Source organism: Acinonyx jubatus, chromosome B1 (assembly GCF_027475565.1).
Source record: "Acinonyx jubatus isolate Ajub_Pintada_27869175 chromosome B1, VMU_Ajub_asm_v1.0, whole genome shotgun sequence".
NCBI classification, from domain to species: domain Eukaryota; kingdom Metazoa; phylum Chordata; class Mammalia; order Carnivora; family Felidae; genus Acinonyx; species Acinonyx jubatus.
In genome coordinates this window covers 131,980,564-132,000,771 of record NC_069382.1, presented here as the reverse complement: position 1 = coordinate 132,000,771, position 20,208 = coordinate 131,980,564, and the positions used below count along the sequence as shown (strand labels likewise).

The window sequence follows — 20,208 nt, the reverse complement described above, 5'->3', positions numbered from 1 at the left end:
CAGTCAGTTGAGCATACATTTCTTGATATCAGCTCAGGTCATAATCCCAAGGCTGTAGGATGGAACCCCACATCAGGCTCCAAGCTGAGCCTGCTTAAGATTCTTTCTCTCCCTCTGCTCCACTCTCGAACTTGTGTGCTTGCTCTCTGTCTCTCTTTCTTTCTCTTTACATAAAAAATAAAAATAAATTATTTGTGATACTTGTTAAAGAATAGTAAGGCAGATTTTAGTCAGGGGGACTATCTTGATAGATATAGAGTCCACTACAATGGGGTTTTGAAGTAGGGGAGAGAGATTTGGGTCGACTCTGAATATAACAAGGAAAAGTGGGCATTTATAGCCAAGGAAGGTGCAGGAATAGGGGAGATTGGTAAATAGAAAATTTCCAAGAGGAAGCACCAAGAGTAAAGAGGTGAGGCCAATATTACTTTGATTCCAACACCAGACAAAGACCCCACTAAAAAGGAGAACTACAGATCAATTTCCCTGATGAACATGGATGCAAAAATTCTCAACAAGGTACTAGGAAATTGGATCCAACAATACATTAAAAGAATTATTCACCACGACCAAGTGGGATTTATTCCTGGGATGTTGGGCTGGTTCAATATCTGCAAATCAATCATTGTGATACATCATATTAATGAAAGGATAAGAACCACATGATCCTCTCAATAGATGCAGAAAAAGCATTTGACAAAATACAGCATCCTTTCTTGTTAAAAAAATCCTTCAATAAAGTAAGGGTAGAAGGAATATACCTCAAGATCAAAAGGCCACATAGAGGAGACCAAAAGCTAATATCATCCTCAATAGGGAAAAACTGAGAGCTTTCCCCCTGAGGTCAGGAACATGACAGGATGTCCACTCTCTTCACTGTTACTCAACGGAGTTTTGGAACTACTAGCCTCAGCAATCAGACAACAAAAAGAAAAGGCATACAAATTGGTAAGGAGGAAGTCAAACTTTTACTGTTTGTAGATGACATGATACTCTATGCGGAAAACCCAAAAGACTCCACAAAAAAACCTGCTAGAACTGATACATGAATTCAGCAAAGTAATAGGATATAAAATCAATGTACAGAAATTGGTTGCATTTCTATACACCAATAATGAAGCAGCAGAGAGAGAAATCAAGGAATTGGCCCCATTTACAATTGCCCCAAAACCCACAAAATACCTAGGAGTAAACCTAACCAAAAGAGTGAAAAATCTATACACTGAAAACTATATTAAGCTTATGAAGGAAATTGAAGAAGATATAAAAAAAAGGAAAAACATCCCATGCTCATGGATTGGAAGAACAAATATTGTTACAATGTTGATACTACCCAAAGCAATCTATATATTCAATGCAATCCCTATCAAAATAACACCAGATGTACAGAGCTAGAAAAAACTATTCTAAAATTTGTATGGAACCAGAAAAGACCCTGAATAGCCAAAGTAATGTTGAAAAAGAAAACCAGAGCTGGAGGCATCACAATTCCAGACTTCAAACTGTATTACAAAGCTATAATCATGAAGAGACTATGGTACTGGCACAAAAACAGACACACAGATCGGTAGAACAGAATAGAGAACCCAAAAATGAACCCACAAACCTATGTCCAACTAATCTTTGACAAAGATTGAAAAAATATCCAAAGGAAAAAAGACAGTCTTTTCAGCAAATGGTGTTGGGAAAACTGGACAGCGGCATGCAGAACAATGAAACTGGACCACTTTCTTACATCATACACAAACATAAATTCAAACTGGATGAAAGACCTAAACATAGACAGGAAGCCATCAAAATCCTACAGGAGAATATAGCAACAACCTCTTTTGTTTTTTCTTACAAAAAAAAGCGCCTATTTATGGGGCACCTGGGTGGCTCAGGCAGTTGAGCATTCAATTCTTGATTTCAGCTCAGGTCATGCTCCCAAGGTTGTGGGATCAAACCTCACATCGGCTCCATGCTGAGCCTGGAGCCTGCCTAAGATTCTTCCTATACTCCTCTCCCCAATGAGTACTTTCTCTCTGTCTCTCCCTCTCTAAAATAAAAAATAAAAATAAAAATAAATTATTTATGATACTTGTTAAAGAATAGTAAGGCAGATTTTAGTCAGGGGGACTATCTTGATAGATATAGAGTCCACTGCAATGAGGTGACCTCAGCCACAGCAACTTCTTACTTGACATATTTCCAGAGGCAAGGGACACAAAAACAAAAATGAACTATTTGGACCTCATCAAGATAAAAAGCTGCGCAGTGAAGGAAACAATCAGCAAAACTAAAAGGCAACAGATGGAATGGGAAAAGATATTTGCAATGACATATTGGACAAAGGGTTAGTATCCAAAATCTACAAAGAACTTATCAAACTTAACACCCAAAAAACAAGTAATCCAGGGAATAAATGGGCAGAAGACATGAATAGACACTTTTCCAAAGAAGATATCCAGATGGTTAAAAGACACATGAAAAGATGCTCAACATCACTCATCATCAAATACAAATGACAAGAACAATGAGATACCACCTAACACCTGTCAGAATGGCTAAAATTAACCACTCAGACAATAGCAGATGTTGGGATGTTGGCAAAGATGCAGAGAAGGAGGGACCCTTTTGTACTCCCGGTGGGAATGCAAACTGGTGCAGCCACTCTGGAAAACAGTATGGAGGTTCCTCAAAATATTAAAAATAGAACTGCCCTGCGACCCAGCAATTGCACTACTAGGTATTTATCCAACAGATACAGGTATACTGTTTCAAAGAGGCACATGCACTCCAATGTTTATAGTAGCACTATCAACTATAGCCAAACTATGGAAAGAGCCCAAATGTCCATAGATAGATGAAATGGATAAAGAAGATGTGGTATATATATACAATGGAATATTACCCAGAGATCAAAAAGAATCAAATCTTGCCATTTGTAGCAACGTGGATGGAACTAGAATGTATTATGCTAAGCGAAATAAGTCAGTCAGAGAAAGACAAATACCATATAATTTCACTCATGTGGAATTTAAGAAATCAAATTAACATAGGGGAAGGGAAGCAAAAATATGATAAAAACAGAGAGGAAGACAAACCATAAGAGACTCTTAAATACAGAGAACAAACTGAGGGTTGCCAGCAGGGTATTGAGCGGGGGGGTGGGCTAAATGAGTGATGGGCATTAAGGAGAACACTGGTTGGGATGAGCACTGGGTGATATATGTAAATTCTATTCCTGAAAAAATAAAATAATAAGATGAGATGAGATGAGATGAGATAGAGTTTTAGAAGTCAAAAAAAAGAGTAAATCATAATTTGCGTTAAACCAACTTATCAGGATTCTTGATGAAGGCAGATCAGGTGATGAGACATCACCTGGGGGCTGGTGGAGGATGGGGAACCCCATCAGATATCAAGAGTGGGGGAATTCTGGCTAAGCTGAGCAGGATTCTTACTAATTGGACAATGCAGAGATGAACACAGAAGCACAAAAGTAGGACCTAGGAGTGCCTGGATGAATCAGTCAGTTGAGCATCCAACTCTTGGTTTCTGCTCAGGTCATGATCTCACAGTCGTGAGATCAAGTTCCACGTTGGTCTTCGTGCTGAGTGTGGAGCCTACTTGGGATTCTCTCTCTCCCTCTCTCTGCCCCTCCTCTGCTCACACTCTCTCATTCTCTCTCTCTCAATATAGACTTTTAAAAAATGTACAAAAGTAGGACCTAGTTGCTGACTAAAGTTTATCCAAAGAGAGATTCTTTGTTAGTTTGCAGTCAGATTCTTCCATTCTTCATTGGACCCTTCCTTTGATCTATAAAAAGATAGCATCTAAGTTGACCTGTTTTTGAGGTTGGTGTACTTTTTCAGCTACTATATTTTTAGTAGATTCAGTTTTCATGTAAGTCTTCAGCTATGAATGCTGTTTCTCTGTTTTAACTATATCTATCTCTATAATTCTCCATCATCTATTCTTTTGTTATTTTATGACTGTGTTACAAAATGCGATAGCTCATTAAAAAAAGTGTTTGAAATACTTGTAGTCAGTTAGCCTGAGTAGATTTTTGTTGTTTTGTATGTTTCCTTCTAATTGCAAATGTATTATTTAATGCACGGTGGTATAAAAAATAGTAAAAATGAGTGATGAGCATAGGTATTCATTTTTAAATAAAAATTTAAGAACATAATGGCACATTTCATCCTATCTAAAATATAATAAAATGGAATAGGGGCAAACTCTGAAAAAAGTTTTATGTTTAATAAAGATTTATGTTAGGTATTTCATAAACTGTTAAAAAAATTCATTAAATGTCCCCAAACAATGTGGGGTTTAATGCATTTACATTTGCTAATAAAAATTTCGTCCATGATTGTGAAAGCAAGCTAATATATAGAAAATACAGTTTTAGGAATTGATAATTATTTAATTAAATGTTAACTTAATGCATGCCCCATAGTTTTAGACTCTTTATTTAATGTTAAAATGGTTAAGAAGTAGCCTTATGTTTTGTAACTAATTAAAATGGAACATGGAATACTTTCATAATGAAAGAAAAAAATATACTCATATTATTTAGCTGAATTATTCCTAAATCTAGCAGATCTGTTACTTCAAGTGGTTGCAAGAACTTAGAAAAAATTTATTTTATCCCTTTAATTTCAAGTATGCCTATATATAGGCGGATATGTATGTGTGTGTGTTTTTCAAGCTATGAAAAAAAATTTTAAAGACCAAATTGCATCTTTTTGAGTTAAAAGTGGAATACAGTATGCATTAGTATGGGGTGAATACTCCCTGGTAAAGATTTCAGGAAGACTGTGTCCAGTTATTTTTAAAAAGGTAGCCACAACAATTGTACAGCCCTCATTTATGTACACTACAGAAGAGATATCCAACTTTTTAAGGTATAATTAATATCAATTGCTATTAGTTCCATCATCTTTTCATATTGAGGAGAAAAACTCTGCATTAAGACCCGTATTAATAAGTAATAATCAGTGTTCATAAATAGATGAAAGTCAAGCCAGGCTCAGATAATGTTTTCAGCCAATTTTGAAGTGGCATTAAGCTCTATTCATATTAAAAAGAGTCAATATTTATGTTTTGAAATATTATCTTAGAATAAAATATGCAAGCCTTGTCATTTCTGATCATCCATAATCCATTTGGTTCATCGTAGAAGTCCAAATATTTGTTATTACAGAGCATCTTACTATTCTTGAAGCTCCTCCAGTTATATACCTTAAGAGGTTAATAAAAAAGCAATGAGGTTAATAAAAAAGCAATTTTTAAGTTTTCCCTCCCATCGCCAATATAACATTGCCATTTTCTGTACAACCTTGAGTTTTTCTCCTTTGGCCAAGCTTTATGATATAAGATGTCACCTTTGTGAAAGCATTGAAGAGACCGTGTAAAAGCATGGAATGAAAAATTGACATAGCACTCAATCTCTACTGAGCAATTCAACTGAATACAGTACCAAACATTTCAGTGCTTGCTGAAATATTACAAAGGATTGGAATTTTATCTTGAAAAAAATGTAAAATATAGTACTTGTATATACTTTATGGGAATATACTGTGTCTAGTAGTGAGGAAAGTATTTTATTAAGCCTCTTTTGCATGAAATTTCAACATCACGATCTTGTTCTATGCATTTTCTCCAAGACAATAAAATCAGTAAAATTATGTTCCATGTACATTTCAGCTGCAATATGTTAATTCTGATGATTACTCTTTGGGATTTTTTTTTGCATTAAATAGAACAAGATATGATTTATTCCTGACCAATGCATTACCTGCCTTTATCTGTCACTTTACAGGTCAAATTAGGAAAATGATCCTGTAGTTACATCTAGTAAAAATAAAATATAGACTTTCAACGCAGTAGTTATTTTGGTTTGCTTTTATCTTCTTAAAGTTATTAGTGCCATATCTTAGATTAAATTAGGTTTTCCTTCGTGTGAAACTATGAGCCATCAAAAACAAAAAGAATATATTTTTCAAATATAAATGTTAATTACAATTGCAGTAGCAATTGAAAAAATAACAGAGTAATACATGTGCTAAGGATAGTAACCAAAACAGTAAAAGAACATGATAAAATTAAATGGTTTGTTGGGGCAGCAGATTTGTATATATTTCATTTACTTTATAATTGTTAACCTCACCATGCTGTTTATTCATGTAAAAATTTTTTAAAAAATGGTAGAGGAAGAACAGATTGTCCCAGAATTTTTACATGATTTATGCTAATCTCTGGGGTAAGTTTTATTTCATCTCAAGTCTACATTACTCCATGAATTTTGATTTCAGAGAATAGTCAAATTGGTCAGATCTAACTATGGAAATCAGTGATACTTCTTTTGCCTTCAAATCACCAAGCACATATTTACCACCTGAGAATACAAGCCCATAGTTCTCAATGTCTGTCCTAAGCACCTGAGCTTCTCTGCAGCTCTGGATTCCAGTTCTCCAATAAAGCTCTACTGTCAGGTTTGTGTTGCAGATAATACAATAGCAAGCAGTGCTCTCTACTGCAGCCCCTTTGCTCCTCATATGGCAGGCACGAAGGTCACACATCACTTGTTTATCAAGTTGAAATTTATTAGAAATGTTTACTCGTCTTGCAGAACACTTGCATAAAAGTTACTCACAATCAAAGGTTTTACTGTATAAGTTGGTATAGAAGATTCATTTCTCCTTTCACTATATGTACCAACTCCTGGTAGTTTCTTTTTCTATTTTATTTTTTCTTTACATGTCAATAAATACAAATGTATGTATACATATTATATATTTTAAGACTTTTTAAGAACAGTTTTATATTTATAACAAAACTGTCATGGAGGTAGAGATTTCTCATATACCTCCTACCCCACACATGCATAGTCAACCATATTATCAATATCACTCACCAGAGTAGTGCATTTTGTACCAAGGATGAACTACATCGACAAGACGGTTTCTTTCTTTCTTTTGCCCTTTCTTTCTTTCTTTCTTTCTTTCTTTCTTTCTTTCTTTCTCTTTTTTCAATTTTTATGACTGAATTGTAGTTTACAATACAATGTTATAATTAGCTTCAATTGTACAACATAGTGATTCAGCAATTCTGTACATTACTCAGTGCTCATCCTGATAAGTGTAGTCACCATGTCACGGTATAACATTATTACAATATTATTGACTATATTCCCTCTGCTGTACTCTTAATCTCCATGATTTATTTTATAACAGGAAGTTTGTACTTCTAATTCTTTTCACCTATTTTGCCCATCCCCCCACCTCCCGCCCCAAGATAGTTTCTTCATCTGTGACCATGTACAATATATTCTTTAGCCAATTTGCTGAGCAGTTTAATTCTATGAAAACCAGACTTGGGTGATGAGAAATGTTGGCACCCAGCACGTAAATATGGTGTCTTCTTCAACAATGATCACCTCTCTCTAAAACACACATTAATGTCAGTCATGAGTGGGAAGTTAAGTTCATTTTGCTAAATACAGTCAACTTTCAGTGTTAGAAACACTTAGAAAAGGTTGTAGAAAAGACTGTAAACTTGGACAAACAAAAAACAAGGCTACAAATTTTAAAGCCCTTTAATAAATTGTTGCAAAATTTAGTACCTATTTCTTTCCCCTTAAATATAGTTCAAGATGGTTAATTTTGGCAGTTTTTCTTCGCATTTAGGCCCAAATCAAAGCAATTATACAATAATTTTTGTGTAAAGACTTGAAGCCTTTCAAAATATCTTACATCTTCTGAAAAGTATATAAGTAATCATCTGAATGGTATGTACTTGATAATTTAGTTTGCCAGTTTTCTGAGGATATATAAAAGTTTGATAATACCTTAAAATGGTGATTCCCAATCCACACTTACTAAAAAGGTCTAATTCTTCTAGAAGATTTCCTTGGATGTTGAAGTCACCATTTACCTTATTGGTAAATAAGAAGTATGAATTTGAACTAAGTTGAAATGGGAACTACAGAAGAAGGAAAATTAATGACTTAAAATCAGGACCTAGGTTGATAAAAATAAATGTAAGGCATCATAGGAAGATAAGATGTAGAAAATCTGGACAATCAATAAGGATTGAAAAAGGAGTTAACAAAATATAATCATGTTCCAAATGTGTTTGATGAAGATGTAGGCATACATTCTCAGAAATACTACATTATACTATTTGGTAATTAATAAATGGATTTATTCACTTGTTCAACAAATATATACTAAGCACCTACTATGAATTCTGGGATTATGATCATGAACCACAAAAACTTTGTTCCATGCTCTGATGGATTGTACATTCTAGTAAGGGAAACAGAAATTTAATTACTAAAGTTTAAATAACAAATTATTGAGCATGCTATGAATAAAATAAGTTGAGTGCTATTCACAGGGAATAATAAACATGGATAATGGCTCTCAAGAACTCACCTAATAATATTACCTATGTTTGCTGCATTTTTATATTCCTTAGCCATAGTGACTCCTCAGTGAAGGAAAATGCCCAAAGAAATATATTTTATATTGGAATTTGGAGTTTGATGGGGGATTTAAAAATAAGATGATCCCATTTCAAGGATTTTATTCAGTGAATTCCTTAGTTAAGTCAAGAATTTATACCAGATTATCTTTCCTACCCTCTGGTCAGGTTAGAAATGGAAAATCCATGGGCTGTGGAGTTAGACAGATTTGAGTTCCAAATCTGTGTCTAACATTTGTTAGTTGTGTGAGTTTGGGAAAAATATTGAAGTTTGTTGATTCTCAGTTTCCTCTTCTTTAAAATGTGCAAATATTATCAATATTTGATGATTATGAGAATTAGATGACAAAATATATACAAAGCTTTTAGTCTCCAGTAGGTACTTCATAAATAGTCTTTTTCTCCCATTTTTCAATCTACAACTATGTTCATCATTAGACCTTCCCAGTAATTAAGATGACATCATTAGAAGTTAGGAGATGTAACTTTCAGCTCTGCTACTTACTAGTTGTAGGACCAGACCAGGTCATTAAGTCCTTTTGTTCCCTGTTTCTGATCTGTAATGTGAGGAATATGTACATTACCATCTTTGTGGTTCTTCTGTATTCTATTTTAAAAGTTCTGAATATTGTAATATTTGACTGAAATGAACCAGAAGGGGGAAGGATAGAAATTCCAAATAGGAAAGATTTAATTATTAAAAAATGTTTTGAGTTTGTGTATTTTATACTTTAATATATTGTTAAAAATAGTTTGAGCACTTAGTGTGTGCCAAGAACGTTGTGAACTGTTACAACAAAAATAAGTAAGATGCAGTTCTTATCTACCTAGGACTCAGATTTAACACCCGGCAGTTTCTGAGAGGCAAAAACACATCCAGTAGGTGAGGACAGATATGGGACCTGGCATAACTCCTTCAATTGGAGCCACACAAGAACCAGGAAACAGGTCCAGTCGACTACCTGCTTATTATTGAGTCCATCAGGTAAAATGTCTATATGGCCATGAGATTCAGGAAGCATTTCACAAAGATTTTCCAAGAGAATGTATATAGTTACTAATAGATGGCTAGAAGGTAGTTACAGAGAATATATAAAGGAGCAATGCCAGTGTCAAATGGCATGCCAGAATCAGCAAATGATTATCCAAATCCCAGAGATTTGTATGAGGTGCTACAGTAAAACTAGAGTCTCCAATGAGAATCAAACAGGAACCAAAGCAAGATTTGCCCAGAGAAGACTGAAATTCAGAGTGCTATGCAAGACATAGCTCAGGACTGCCCTGTACATGATGCCCTGCACTGGAGATGTCATCTGGTAGAGGGAAAAAAAAAAAAAACCTTGCTGGACTGACCCAAATTGGTGGGGAAAGACATTGAGGATATTTAAATACTCCCTGCCATTGAGCACTAAATGCTCAACCTGTTTAAATAGTCTGGGTCAAGAAAATCAACAGGAATAGTTCTAGGAAACAAAGAGATTTAAAGATGAAACAATGAGTGGGATTGTCACATGTCCTTTCCTAATATTATCATTGAATGTGAGGGCTCAGAGAACTCTGCATACAAAAAGATTTCATAAGGATCATTGGAAATTTGCAAGAAGGGAACCTTCAAAAGACAGAAGGGTTACATATGGCTGAAAGGGTTTATGAACAGTGCTTGAAGAGATGGAAAGCATTTTTATAGGTTTTTGTGGTTTTCAACTTTGGCTAAATAGTGGAATCAACTGGATCATCTGGATTGCTTATAAAATGTTATAGTATGTTTCCTCTCCTTTTCTGGTGATTCTAATATGGAACCAAGGTTGAAACAACACTGAAATACAAGATTATTTTAACTAGTGGGAATGCCATGAGCAAAGACCCAAAAAGAAAGAACAGAGCTTATTCGTGGGCCAGAGTCCTCTAGTTTTGCTGGTGCAGATTCTAGGGTGCACTTGCTGAGGTGTTACGTTGAGGGAAGGAAAATAATGCATCCTTATATGAACAAAGAGGTCCAATGACAAAGCCTTGAGAAACTAGCTAAACTAGGAGAAATGAAGAAACCAAGAGAGTAGTAGGTCTAGGAGCCAAGGATGGTGAGAGTTTCTAGAGAAATAACAATGCCACATAGTGAAAAACCCAAACACACAAACAGAAGTCAGGAAAATGTAGCACAAGTTGGGAAACCCTGCAATCTTTATTTTTCCCCACATTTTGTTCTTATATGATTATTAAGTATACTAAAACTGCTTGTTCTAATTTTATTTCATGTTGATCTATAGTTTTTTCATGCGTGTGTAGTGAAAAGTACTCTATGCCTCAATATCTTTATTTATAAAGTAGAGGTTTAAAATCTTTGCCCACTTAAAGCTCCTTGAGGCCAAGTGTGTGAAAGCTTTGTTTATAGCATCTGTTCTCACAAAAAGTAAAAACTGGTTAACTCTTGAGTGAGAACATGTAGGTTAGGTCATAATTGATAATAACACAAAACTTGAGTATTCATTTCGTTAACTTTTCGTTGTCAACTTCCCCAATCATTAATTACTTAGTGAACTGGCAATTCCATTAAATTTTCTATAGCCTCCTTCTCAAAGATGTTTCCCTCAAACTTTCTCAAACAAATCCCTTTCAGGCACTATCTGATCTTAGAAGATTCCAATCCATTCAAACAAGAAGATCCTGAAAAGTTAATGAGAGAAAAAAAACATTGTGCCTATTTTGACTTTAAAGACACTGGGACAGTAAGCCACTTCAAAGCCTGTCTTTTAATCTTCTCATTGTTGAGCCCTTTGTTGTAAGGGGACAAGGGGGTGTGATTTTTATCCCTGTAATCAGTTTCTGTCAAGACAAGCTTTCTAAACATTTGTTAAGGGGGAGTTACAGAAGTATTATGTGTGGTCACTAGTCTCTCACCCTTAGCTGATAAAAGGAGATGACTGTCAAGTCAGCAAAGCCCCAGTCTGGGGTAGCTTTCCTCTGGAGGTCTAGATACTAACCCACTTTCCACAAACACACCTATAATGAAGGAAGATTGAATTTGAAATTGTCAAGTTGTGGGGTATTTTCCTTTCTTCTAGAAGATATGGAAGGTAAAATTATTGATTTTTTTTGTCCTTATTACAAATATTTGGAAGCTCTGATAAAGAAATCTTGGGAATGGAGCTGGGAGTTCAGAATGCAGAGAGAGATTGTTGCGGCAACTAAAATTATTATTTTAAGTTTGTTATTTCAGTTTACTATTGGCTGCTTTCACAAATAAATTGTGCACATAAGTATAATCTCTAGAATGTGCTACTTTCTACATAGTTGAAGATGGAGAAAATAGGTTTGAAATTGTAAAATTACATGGGTTTTTTATGTTTGTCAAGAAACACAAAGAAATCCCAAGAGTGGTCTGAAATTACCATGTAAAGCAAAGAGGGAAAAAAGTGAGCCTTGAGGGTACTTTTCTTATTTAAGGCAAATAGCCTCTCTTCAGTGTTCAGATTTATTCATTATTAGCCAACACATTTTAGGAAGACATTTTAGGATTTGGGTTCTTTGTGGTACATATTAGATGCACTATGACTCCTTTTGTAGAGTTTAATGTTTGTGTATGTGGTCTTGATTATAGTGTTTTAAGTTAAGTGCTATATAACTCTCTTGGCCTTTTAGTTTTGTAATCCACATGGACAGCCTAATGTAGACTTACATTTGCTTCTGGAAACTTGGTGTCTATTTATAGATTTTTTAAATATGTGTTTTATTTGTACTCTTTTTTAACTGTGCTCTTCAAGGGCCATTTTTACAAAATTCTAATTTATAGTACCTTTTCTATAGAAGCCTGTAAATAATTATTAATTCCTGCCCAGCTTGGGGCTTTATTAACTTTTGCAGAGATGTAATAATGCATTTTTAGAATTTTCTAGACCATCTTTTTGGAAGTTTTTTCAGTGTCTGTAAAATATAAGAATTTGAAATATAACAAAAACATTGATTATACATTATATGGCTTAAATTGTAAAATAAGAGACAATACTATGAGTTTTCAATACCTATTTATACATTTTCAAGTTTTCTCTAATACATTGGGGAAACTAGTTTTTCTTGACTCTTCGACATGCTTCCAAATATTTGATAATCTCTCGTGTAAAACCATATTGAAAACTAAAATGGTGCATTTTTATGGTTAGTAGAGGGGTCATTTCTCTTAACATCTAAGCTCTTTAATTGTCTAAAGTTAGAGTTAGGGTAAAAATGTCAGTTGATATTTTATCAATTGTCTTTTATGCCTAATGAGAACAAAATGCTGGATAATTGATGTACTACCTAGAAAGAGAATCCCTCACTTAGAGTAATTTGAAATGGGGTGTCATAATCAATTTCATTGTTGTACTAGTCCAACAAATTAAAGATAAATATTAATCAGAGTCACAACATCACTATTTTAGTGCTTTAGATAATTTTAAATCATCTTGTGCTATTTCAAAACACCTTCAGGGTGTTAGGTTCAGATTTATTTTTAATTTAGCAGTGGCTGAACTCAGAACTAATTCAATGTTTAAGGGCGAAAGATACTCTTTAGCAAATGACATTTTTAGCAAAAATTTAACGATTGTCATTGCCCATTATCTGACAATATAACTTATTTATTGCAATATAGTAAACCTCGTAGAACTATCATAAAACATTTTTACTAAGTGAAATAGAAATTATAGCTTGGGTTGCTTAGGTGATTCATATGCAACAGTGAACTGCTCCATGGATAGAGAAAATAAAACTTCCATTTTTAGTTATTATCTTGACTCCAGATTAACATTCTTATGACATGTAAAAGTGAGCGCTTTATAGATGAACAATAAGTGTCCCAGAAGATGGGTCTGTAAGTAGGAAGCCTTATCATCATAGACTGAGCTTATGTGTCTTTTCTAAAATCATTGCTAAAATACAGTCTTAAGTTTATATTACTCAAACTGATTGAGAGAGAAAGAATGATAAACAGTAATTTGATGTTTATTTTCTGAATGGCACTTTAAATTTGATACATATTCCTAGAGCTTTGGCAGTATTAATTGAATAGCATCTTTGCTTCCAAATAGGCAAAAACATTATAAATTACAAACATGTCATGAGGAAGCCAAAATATTAAGGCTAGACCATATCCATTTTTTCCAAAGAGATACAAATAAAATAATTATAATAGCCATATGCTCACACAGATATGAAGGCAATGGTTCATATATGTTTTGATGTAAGATAATGTTTAAACAAGAGTGGTCATGGGCAGTGTATCTATTGTGCACCTAGAGTTCATTGTTGGCCATTACAGAGATAGTAACAGGTTTTAGTACATAGAAGCCATTGACCTTTTCTCTTGCAACCTGAGAGTATCTTGGATCATATATGAATCATAATTTTCTCTGGATTGCATAATGCATGTTGACAAGTCCTTTATGAGAGGTATAGTCTTTTTCTATAGTCAGTTTTACCTGGCGCCCAGAAGAAGCACCATCCCCCCTCCCAACTTTCTTCATGTAAGCCAACTGCCTCTCTTTCTATTCTCTACCTTCTTTCCCCTTGCCTTTATATAGGCAAATGATAGTCTATGGGTTATAATTTCACATATATTTTTAAAAAGCTATCTATCCTACCCTTAATTTTTAAAAAAATGATATGTTTTTTGAAAAAAAAAATTTCTCCCTAAATAAAATAAATCTTTTTGTGGTCTTTTTCTTCTGCAGCCCTCATTTGAATTTTTGGGGAGTGTCTCAGTGAATCTGGACATAAGAAAGTTCTATTTTTACTGTTTACGGTGATTTTTATAGCTTCAGATGTATTTTTATTGCGTTGAGTTACTTGTAGTCAGCTGCAATTATTACAGCAGTCAAAAAAATTAAAGCTGTGTCTTTTAAACTTCTTACAAGGTAATTGTTTCAAGAGGATGGATATCCTATACAATTCATCTGGAAAAAATGCCAGCATTTTAAAGTTAAAAATGGAAATTCTGCCTGGACATAGAGTAATACTATAACTGGGTCTATATTTCTCATTCCTAGTGAGAAAGTGTTTACATTGGTAGTAAACTGCAAGATAGAGAGGCAGAATTATCATATTTATTCAGTGTGTCATCTGTTTATGCTAAGTGCAGATAAAATATTTCTAAGCCTTCCTAATTAGCAAAATTATGATTAACATTATTTCTAGATGAAATAATCTGAGAGAAGTCTCAAATAAATACCAGGGATCATTATTTCTTTTTTAAATATAAGACCTCATGAAATTAAAATGAAAAGAAAACACCTTTCATTCTGCTGTCTGCTAGGCTCTGCTGTCTGTAACAGCCTACAAGGTGTTCCATGGTTGAAATGTCAGAGAACTTTGGTAACTTCACACCTTCTTTCAGTGGGTAGTTAGCTGCTTGCATGCTGGTATTTACAGAGCAAAATGGATGGGATGCCTAGAGAAAACACCAAGTATCTGATTGGTTAAAATTCTGCACGTTCATTCTCCGGACATTTACACAGCAAGTGAAATGGCCTCCTTGATAAATAATGCCATGCTTCCTGATATTTCTATACTTTACAGCACATAGTAGCAAAAGCTCCAGCAGAATATTTCTTAATCCCCCAAAATGCTTCATTCACACATAAATCACCTGCATCCTGGTGGAATCTCGTATTGACCCTCTAAGACTTTTATTGCCGTTTCATTGGTTTTTTATTGCCTTTTCTTTCTTTTTTTTCTTTCCTAAATCCATAAACTGAAAGGGGGCTTACAGTTTTCATTTTCTTGTAAATGATGTATGTCTAGTTTCTTCCCACCATGTGTCAGCATTGTAGTAAAGCAAAGCTTCCCTGTTATGAAAAGTCTACCTAAGCGTATTAACAATTAGACTGATGACAGGTTGTTGGGGACAATCACTGTCTTTCCTCTTAGCCTTCCGTTAACAATGGCACCTAATCCTTAGTATTTACTGAATGTGAAATGGTGGTAGTTAACTATTTTATTACCAGTACTTTCCTCCCTGAAGACATCCCTCCTCCTAACTTTCCGGTCACTGTTCTCTTCCTTTTCCCCTTCTTCCCTTTTGTTTTTGTTTTTTGCTTTTGGTCATTAAAGGAACCCTTACTGAGTTCCTATCATGGCAGAAGTTTTGGTAGGGGCTTAAAGTACAAAGATGACCACATTATATTTCCTGCAGTTAAGGAATGGACAGCCTGGTGGGGGAGAAGATATGCAGCAAAGAATTATAATATTCTGTGAATATGAGCAGTGCTGGAGAGAGGAACAAACATAGCCAACAGAGAAGACAATATCGATTAAGCCCAGCTAGGGAGGTGAGGAAAAGGCCACTGAAAGTGAAAATTTCTAGCTAGGTCTTGAAGCTTTAATAAATTCTGTAAGTAAGTAAAGAGGTACCAGAGGAAACAGATAAAAGCATGTTCAGGCAATGGCAGCTAGAGTAGTCCACGTGGCAAAAGAGTAAGATTTGGATTGAAAAGAGAACTGGACTAATGTAATGTTGTATGTCAACTATACTCAAATTAAAAAATGAAATGAAATGCAATGCAATGCAATGAAATGAAATGAAATGAAATAGGAGTTAAAAACAAACAAACAAACAAACAAACAAAGGACTGGAAATGTGTTTGAAGCCATATTGCTGAGGGCTTTGTGTGTCTCTAGAATGGGGTCTTATTCCCTGGTGATGGATTGCTATCAAAGGTTTTTAATCAGAGGAATTATCAAATTATATCTCTGACAATAGCTCATAAAATCCATCAGGGCAGGAACTTTGTTTCATTCACTTCTAAATCCCCATAACAGGGTAGACAGACACCAGTAAGCACACACTTCACAAATGTCTATCCTAAAGACTGCCTGGGGTCAGTGTGGCGGGGAATTGCTGATGGAAGATATCAGAGACAGGGGCACTGTGAAGAGACAGTTGTAGACATCTAGGTGAGAGATACTGACAGCCTGAGCTAGGGCAGAGGGACTCAGTTTGTGAGAGGTGTGAACTGGAAAGAGATTCTGGAGGTAGGATTAACAAGACTAAGTGACTGATTAGGTCTGGGGCCTCAGCAGGGAGATTAAAGAATTGTACAATGGGACTAGAGTAACTTCCAAACAAGATAAGAAAGGCAAGAAGAAACGCAAGTTTGGAGTGAAATTGATGATTCTTATTTAGGGATGTTCTGTGTTTGGAGTCAATATAGTACATCTGTTGTTTACATGAGAGCTGTAGATGGAAAATTAAGAACCATCACAGGGTTAATAGTCAGGTTTACAGTAACAAATGAGATCAGAAAGAGGCTCACACAAAAAGAGGTCACTATTTATGGAGAAGATAGAGGAATATGTACCAAAAGAGTAGAATGAGGAAAAACAGCCAGAAAAGTGACAAGAGGTTTCATGGAAAATACATATAGTTCACTCTCTTTTCCTTTTCTTCCTCTATTACCAGCATTCTTCTGTTGGTCTTTGAAAGCTCAACAGGCTCATCCACATCAGACAGCGTGATTGACGGTGGAAATTTTGCTTATCTTTCTGTGTCAACTCTATGCAAAGTTGAATCGCTTAGGAATTTGACAACTGATGACCAAACCCCACATTATTCATTAAAATGTTTACAGGCAGGAGACAAAACAGAGAATTGGTAAAGAATCAAAATATAGGACATAATTTGCTCAAAATATAGGAAATAATTTGTTCATTTATTGCTGCCAGCTTCTGTAGCTCTCCATGGAGAATTTTACATTGGTGAGTTTAGAACCAGAACTGGCACAGCCCATGGAAATTTATTCATGCTCTGACTAGTTTCTCATGTTAAAGGCATTTATTTCAAAGAATATCACCTGGGCTCCAGCCAACAGGACATTCAGAAAGACACATGCAAATGACCATGGAATTCATCCCATGAACTCTGAGCAGCTGTTTTTTTGTTTTTTGTTTTTTTTTCATTCTTTTCTGTTTTTTTTCCTGGGAAAAAAATCTTTGTAGGGGAGGTTTCTCTCTCTCTCTCTCTCCCTCCCTCCCTCCCTCCCTCCCTCCCTCTGTGTGTGTGTGTGTTTAGCAACTCTGATATGGGTGATCTATATCAGGTTTATGGCAGAATTCATATTTCTAATTTCAAATTCCTTAATATTTATCCAGCCTGACCTCTATCTGTATCACTTTTGAAATCCGAGATGATTCTAGGCACAAATAGTACAGTGTATGAAGAATATTAGATGGGAATTTTGCTTAAGTGGCATATGGAAGACTAACGATCAACAAATCAGCCTCAAAACGCTTAGTGCTGGGCCATTCGCATCTTATTTCTTAGCATTTTGCTATTGTTTCTAGGCTGCCTGCCTGATAATATGGAAATTTAATGCCAGTTCCCAAAACCTGTCTGAAAGATTTATAGGTCATTTCTCTCTTCCAGAGGTTGTATGTAGATCTCACAGTATGTAGTGATCAATTACCTTAATTCCATGGCAGAGAGTATTTCAATATAAAGTTAATGGCTTGTGTGACTAAATCCATAAGCATAATATTTTATTGAAATAAAAATGCAAGAACAGAAAGAGCCCCCACTCCTAAGCACATACTTCTTGACATCAGGTATAGCTAAATAATCGGAGTATTTGGTGGGATATTTCAGCCAAATTACTAAGTTTTAATGAAGTGGTACAAATATAACAGAAGTGTTTGCTGCAGTTTATTTTGTTGACATTGGGTTACCAACAGCATTATGCAATTGTCAGGTTAATATTACCTTTTTAAGGTTTACTGTTAGTATTTAATTACTTGCTTATTATTGTCCTTTTTAAAAGAATTTTCTCCCTCAATCTTGAAGAAACTTCCATCTATTTCTCTCGGGGCCACGTCCTACCAAGAAAACAATGGTTATTTAAATCCCTCTCCCCCAACTGCATGCTGGGAATTCTAGTCTTCTGGTCTCTCTAACAGTGTTTCACTGAATTTTGTAGAAGTGGTTCATAGGTAGAATGTATCCACAAAGGGGTGCTAGATTACTCTTCTTAAAGTTTTATTTGCCTAGCAAGCACCATGCATTCATTTAATTGTTTGTTTATTGGGGAGATTTGGGCTAAAGCTCCTCTCTCCCAAGGTGTCTTGCCCCTTTACTACTTCCTCCTATACAGATGCTCAGAGGCCCAGCAGTGTTTCATGCTTTCAATTGTCCTCTCAGATTCCAATATTGCAATTGTCATTGCTTCCACTCTGAGGATCTCTTTTGAATGCCACTTAAATGCAATGTCTTCTCATTTCTTCTTAAAAATTTTTTTAATGTTTATTTTTGAGAGAGAGGGAGAAAGACAGAGTGTGAGCAGGGAAGGGACAGAGAGAGAGGAAGACACAGAATCCAAGCAGCCTGCAGTCTCTGAGCTGTCAGCACAGAGACTGACATAGGGCTTGAAGCCATGAATCATAAGATCATGACCTTAGCCAAAGTCAGGCACTTAACTGACTGAGCCACCCAGGTGCCTCATCATTTCTTGATTCAAATACAGATTGATCTGGATTGCTGCTCAAGATATTATATCTTTTTCATGGCCTAGCATGCCCCAGCAGTAGATGAACACTTTATACCCTGTGAGTGCTGGCTATACTTCGAGCTTCTTTGATCTCTCAAAACCTTTCATAAAGTTTGGTTTAAAAATCTATTTTAGGGGCATCTGGGTGGCTTATTTGGTTACGTGTGACTCTTGGTTTGGGCTCAGGTCATAATCTCATGGTTTGTAGGATTGAGCCCCATGTTGGGCTCTTAGCTGACAGTGCGGGACAGGCGTGGCATTATCTCTCTCTCCGCCCCTCCCCTGATTGCTGTCTCTCTCTCTCTCTCAAAATAAATAAATTTAAAAAAAAAGAAAAAAGCTCTATTTTAGATTTTGTCCTGTCTTTATTGAAACGCTTTCACCTTTGGCGTTGCCTATTTATCATAGTGAGGACAATACAGGTAAAGGGCAGTGTGCACTATACCACGTGATCTCTTTCCCTTCTTCAAAAATGACCCATTCCCACAGGACAGACGTGGCTCTCTCAGTCTCTCTTCCCACAGGATGAGTTCTTTCTTGAAAGGATGTCAGATGACACATCAAACAAATCTCAGCTCCACCATGCTGTCAGTCTGAATGCTAGTGTGAACATTGATCAGTTTTCAGGCAGAATCACTACCCACTTGAAGTAAATATTAAGTCAAAAAACAAATGTGAGGAAAAGTCACTCTATATATTTCATATGAATAGGGTGGTTTCTTTTATTGTTGCTTGTTGACTTTTTCTGTTTTTAATCTATGCTGTATTGGGAATTTATTTAAGTAATGTATATGTGTACCAGCTTTCCTTCATCAACATAGATTATTGATCATAGTGGTAAATGTGACGCCAAGATATTATCAGTTTCAGTCGTCTGTCTACAGGCCAACATTAAAGAATTATATAGTAATATTATTATTCCTACTTTAAAAGAAGAAGTAACTGATTTTATAATATAAATCAGATAATTTACCAGGATACAAATATCTAAAGAACTGAAGACAGTATTTCACAGGGAATTCAAAAGGATGATTAACCAATGTCAAATGACCGAACTAAAACAATTTAGTGATGAAATTGATATTTTTTTATTCAAGGGCAAACAAACCATGGATTAGGGGAATACATTGCCTACAAGCAGTAGAGATCTCTTCCTAAGGGAAGAGTAAGTTTTACAGAACAATAGAAACCATGCTGGGGAAACAGGGTGTGATTGGCTTGGGGGTCA

General features: G+C 35.3%; 1 protein-coding gene across 8 annotated transcripts in view; it reads left to right on the top strand.

Moving 5' to 3' along the window:
• The window catches only part of ARHGAP24 (Rho GTPase activating protein 24), a 648,119-nt gene that overhangs the window by 526,512 nt on the left and 101,399 nt on the right, over window positions 1-20,208 (top strand). The window lies entirely within an intron of this gene.